This window comes from Mus musculus, chromosome 12, assembly GCF_000001635.26.
Source record: "Mus musculus strain C57BL/6J chromosome 12, GRCm38.p6 C57BL/6J".
NCBI classification, from domain to species: Eukaryota; Metazoa; Chordata; class Mammalia; order Rodentia; family Muridae; genus Mus; species Mus musculus.
In genome coordinates, this window is record NC_000078.6 from 14925588 (window position 1) to 14931453 (window position 5866).

A 5866-nucleotide genomic window follows, 5' to 3' on the forward strand; every position below is an offset into this window, starting at 1 on the left:
GTAATGGAATCTGATGCCTTCTTTTGATATGTCTGAAGACAGCTACAGTGTACTCACGTATACAAAAATAAATAGATAATGTTTTTAAAAAGAAAACTGATATTCAGTCAAAATTTCTTTAATATATTGTGCTATTTAATCACATATATCAAAACCTCCCGTGCAGGCTTATATCATGAAGAGAGAGTCATGGTCCGGATGGGAGCACATTGGAAGTTAGAGAACATTCTCAGAACACAATATTTAGGTTCAAGTCTTGCTTTACTCTCTGTTTATGTTCTCCTATGGCTTGTTTTTTTTGGGGGGGGGCTAGCGGGGGAGGCAGGGATGGTTCTCAGGCTGGCCTCAAACTTAGAAGTCTACCTGCCTCTGTCTACTAAGTGCTGGAATGAAAGGCATGGGCCACCACTGCCTGGCACTCCCACGGCTCTTAAGTGTCTTCTAAGAGGTGTTTGGAGGAGAAAGATAATGTTATCACAGTACAAGGGCTCCTCAGCGAGTGCGCCTACATAATCCTGACTCAGCTTTCCACAATTTCTACTACTTCATGTTCTTCATAAACAGTAAAACATTATTAAATCAGTATCATGAGTATGCCTGTAATAGAATCTTACACTTGCTCTTTTACATCACGATGCAGTACTGCATTGCCAAGTAAGGCATACGCCGTTGGACAAATATAGTGGAATCTGACCCTGGAGATTCCCAAGAGAAGATAAATGAAAAGGATCTTACATGTTAGGCATGGGAAATAAATCTACCACTTTCTGAACCCTGTAAGTGAGCACACATTGATAAGATTTCAGATATCCTCCCAACGTCTCTAGTTTTAGGCTACCATCATCATATTGTTATTAGCTGAAACAAATGGAGCTTTACACTTAAACTATTCAGAGCCTCATAAAGTAAAGACATTGTGAGGAAACTCACTCCTGGTAACAGAATGGTCTTGCTTGTCTACACTTCTGGAGTCACATCTGTCACCCTCTGAAAATATATGGCACCTACTCATCAAGTAAACTGCTGCTGTGCATCTTCTAAGCCTTTTAATCCTCTGCAGAGGTTAGCAGATGTGTATGATACATGCTTATGCTGATCCCAAGGCAGTCTCAGCTACAGTGTCACATAGATAAAACAGAGCTTAGTTGTTCTGTGTGTCATCTTTCTCACCTACAAAACAAAGTGAGGGCTAAGAGGAAGGCAACTGACTTGGTAAAACATTTGCCATGCAAACTGGAGGACCTGAGTTTGCTTTATGCAAGGCACAAAAAAATGTCTGTAATGGTGGCAGACACACGTTAGTAATCCTTTCCCTGGTACTCTCTGGCCAGCCAGTCTAGCCTACCTGGCAATATTTTGGCCAATATATTTGTACCTCAGAAGCAAAGTAGATAATACCTGAAAAATGATTAACCTTTGGCCTCCATTTGCTAAGGCACAGACATGGTCACATGTTCATTTTTCCATGTCCACATTCATCCATACTCATGACTGTACCACAGACACTCGAACATACATACAGAGAGAGAGACAGAGAGAGAGAGAGAGAGAGAGAGAGAGAGAGAGAGAGAGAGAGAGCCAGAGAGGGAGAGAGAGAGCCAGAGAGGGAGAAGGAAACAGAGAGGGAGAGGGAGACAGAGACAGACAAAGAGCAAGGCTGAGAAACAGAGACAGAGAAGTGCACTATATTATGAACAAAGTTGAAAGTGTATTTAAAATTATAACAATAAGATTCACTTATAATTTTTCAAGTTTTTATAGCTTCCTAATATTTTTCATAAGTACATGATAATTATTGTTAAGCAAAACTTCTTCTAGAGATCACCATTTTCTACCTGGGTTTTGGAAAAATGTAGACAATATCTATTCTACTGAAGGGTTTCTACTTCCTCTCTCTAAATTTGTATGTTACCTTCCCACATCTTCCTAAACTGCTGAGAAAGAAGGAAGAGAAATGACGAAAGGGACCAGAGTGGAAATCTCATGTTAATTAAAATATTAGAAAAAGCAGCATGTAGAGTGCGACAAAGGACATTACTTGTCAAATGTGGACTTTGAATCTTTTGATGGTTTTCCTTGGTGGATTTCTTTAGAACACTGATTTAGTTAGTGTTTTGCATAGAGTTGCCTTGTCAGTCCTTTGGAAATGTGTTCAAACTCTCTGCTTTTATTCATATGCAAATCCCTTTCTTAGAACTACAGAATAAAAGCTGTTTAAGCCCTGTCTGGTTCTTTCAAGCTAAAAATTTTATAGCATGTCTCTGACCTCAGTGAGTTCTCTGTATTTGTGTCTCTGATGAACACATGCCTACAGAAACTTGGCAAGGACAGTTATTACCACACTGAAAAAGTGCAGAGAAGAAAAAATGGAAAAGATGAATATTGTCACCCTAAGAAAATAGCTATTCGTATTTGTTTTATTCTGTGTACTATTTCTCAATGTTTACTTAGCATACATTTTTCTTATGTTTTAACCTGTGAAAACATAAAATCAATTAAGAAAAATTATTGCATTTTACTTGTCAAATATGAGACAACAATATCGTTATTTGTCAAGTCACAAAGAGCTTTCATTAATATTTTCTCCACCTCTTCCTTCTTTTTTATGTGATGTTTGAGGTTTCATTGAGTGCTCCTTGCTATACTACACTGAAAACTCGATGAAGCCATAAGCTGTATCTGAGCAGTGCATCTCCCCGGGATCTTCTATTGTAGATAGATAGTCAACAACATTTATGTACCAGGCAGCTTTCACTTTATTGCATTTTGCAAGTCATTTTGTTGTTTAACAGTGTCTCACTTCCTTGGGAAGAGCAGATCCTTTTTACATAGTTCATAGACAATTTACCTTATGGGAGTAGGAGCTTCACCCAACTGGATCATTCGTCATGAGCCTTTTGGCTCTGGGATAATCCTCTTTCCAGCTTAGGCTATGTCTTAGATTGAAGAAGTCAAGGGGTTATAAGTGGGTATTTTAACTGGATTTATTCTCTCTAGAAGATGGCCATTGAACATGTCTCCAAAATATTCATGCTACGGAGATTCTGAAAACCAAGCTACTTCTAACAAATTGTTTCCCAATACTGTAAGCATAAACCCTGCCAGAAGCATTATTTTGATGACTTAAGTCTTAAAGTTAAAAAAAAAAAAAGGCATAATGTAAAATATCATTCCTTTACAGAAAATCAGATTGAAAATTCAATTTAAATCTTGGAAAACTTCCAGGCACATTAGAAGAAAATTAACTTGATTTTAGGATCCAGAACATTCATATTTAACTTTTAAAAAATATTGCAATCTGTACCTTTTTATGTCTCTGAGAAAAAAAAAATGTTCCTGGTGTAGGAATCTTCTCTCTGACAACAGACAAGGAATTAAAAAAATGAAGGAAGAGCAAGTATATAGTTAAACTCTTCAATGTGAACATACATTGTACTAAACAAGTCATTAGAAAAAAATTCAATTGTATTTTACATAAGGTATATTCATTTTCATGAATTTCATTATATACAATGCAGTTCCCAGGAGGCAATAAGGAATAATAATGCCTGAAGATTTTAAGCATGTGGAATGTGAAAATAATAGCTCTAAGCTTTTCACTGCATTCTAACAGTAGTTTTGAAGCAATTATTATGTCAGTTCTATAGATGGTAGCATACTCTCTGAGATGATAAGAGTCTCATCATATCGGCCTTGCTATTCTCTGATTAATTAAGACTGTTGACTCTCAGATGTTGGATTCTATCATGCTAATTCATTATGAGTCCATTGGTGAGTTTACTAAAAGTTAAATAATTTTTTTAAAACTGTTGATTGTGGGCACCAAAATGGCTTGCCATGCAGATGAGGATCTGAGCATGGGTTCCAAGAATTCACATAAAAAGCTGGACACAGAAGTACACATCTGTAATTTTATCATTAAAGAAGGGGCAAAGAGAATGCCAGGTACTCAGTGGCAAGCCAGTACAGTTGAGTGGTGAGCTTCAGGATTACTGGGAGAACATGTGTCAGAGAGTAAGGTGGTGGAAAAGCTAGCAAGGCTGAAGTCTGGTCTGCACACACATGCATGCACCACAAACAACACATTCAAACATGTAAGAACACACACACACATTCACACACACAAGCATATGCATGAACACACACTGAATCTGAGTGGATTTGCCATGATCTATATCTGTTAAGGAAGCTACTATAGACTGCGCTGAGCTCATGGACGCCCACGCTGTTGCGCACTGCGGAAGGCAGCCGGAGGTGAAGCCTTCGCGGGCTCGCATCCTCCTCCCTGCTTCGCCGATGCGCCGAAGAAATGAGCGGTGGCTTGGCGCCAAGTAAAAGCACAGTTTATGTATCCAACTTGCCTTTCTCCCTAACAAACAATGATTTATACCGGATATTTTCCAAGTATGGCAAAGTTGTAAAGGTTACTATAATGAAAGGCAAAGATACTAGGAAGAGTAACGGGTTGTATTTATTTGTTTTTGGATAAAGACTCTGCCTTAAACTGCACCAGAGCAATAAATAATAAACAGCTATTTGGTAGAGTGATAAAGGCAAGCATCGCTATTGACAATGGAAGAGCACCGGAGTTCATCCGAAGACGAAACTGGATAAATCTAAGTGTTATGAATGTGGGGAAAGTGGACGCTTAAGTTATGCCTGTCCTAAAAGCATGCTTGGAGAGTGTGAGCCTCCAAAGATGAAAGAGAAGAAGAAAAGGAAAGTCCCTGAACCGGAAGAAGAAATTGAGGAAGTAGAAGTGAGTGAAGAGAAAGGGGATGATCCGGCTCTGGACAGTCTGAGTCAGGCCATAGCGTTCCAGCAGGCCAAGATTGAAGAACGGCAAAGCAAATGGAGACCCAACCCAGGGGAACCCTCGACCTCGGATTATTCTAGACAACCAAGGATAAAGAAAAGCGCATTCTTCAGCGATGAAGAAGAACTTAGTGATTAAAATATTTATTTCGTAAATATTCAAATAAAATCTTACTGTACCAAATGCAGTTGTGGAATAGAGACTGGTTTTAGTCTTTGAGAATAAGGACACTTAAAGCCAAATGGTATTTACTCTAATGTAGTTCAAAAAAAATTTAAAAATAATTTTGAAGTACCGTGTTTCTAGCTCGCCTTAGCACAGTGGAAATCCTAAACCTGAAAATCCAGGATCTAAAGTGTTGTGGTCTTTGAGCACCAACGTGATGTCTCACATGGAACTGTGAAACTTTCACCCACAACATTGTTAAATTCAACAGAAAACTGCTCTCAGACTGCAGTGCTCATGAGACATAAGGGAATCATGTGTTTACACTTGGCTCTTAGCCAAATATCTCCTTATGTATATGCAGCTCTACCAGAATCAGAGCTACTGTAGTGCAGAGCATTTCACTATGGGACCCTCCCTCTGTACTAAAATCAGAAATTGTTATAAACAGTCTTGAAAATAATTCTAAAGAATAAAATTTAATACTACCAGCTATCAGAAGTAGAAGGATGGGTGGAAGAACATTTCATTTGTTCCTGACGGGCTTATGTGAGGACTTATGAAGGAAAATTAATCTGTAATGTTTGCCTGCATATGTGTCAGCGCACCATATACATGCAGTGCCGCTGAAGGCCAGAAGAAGGGCATGCAGTCTCCTGGAACGCAAGTTAGAGATGGGGTGATCCACTGTGTGGGAGCTGGGAATTAAACGCAGCACTTCTGGAAGAGCAGTCAGTGCTCTTACCCACAGAGCCATCTCTCCAACCCCTCCAAATACAAAAACTTAATAACGGCTGGACAATGAGATGATTAAATGTTCTGTTAATGTGAAACTTTTTGAAAGAATTCCATCTTTAACGCTGAGCGCTTTCTCCCAGTTTGATT

At 38.8% G+C, this 5866-nt stretch overlaps 1 pseudogene; it reads left to right on the forward strand.

Moving 5' to 3' along the window:
* Positions 4199–5003, forward strand: Gm9202 (predicted gene 9202; annotated as a pseudogene).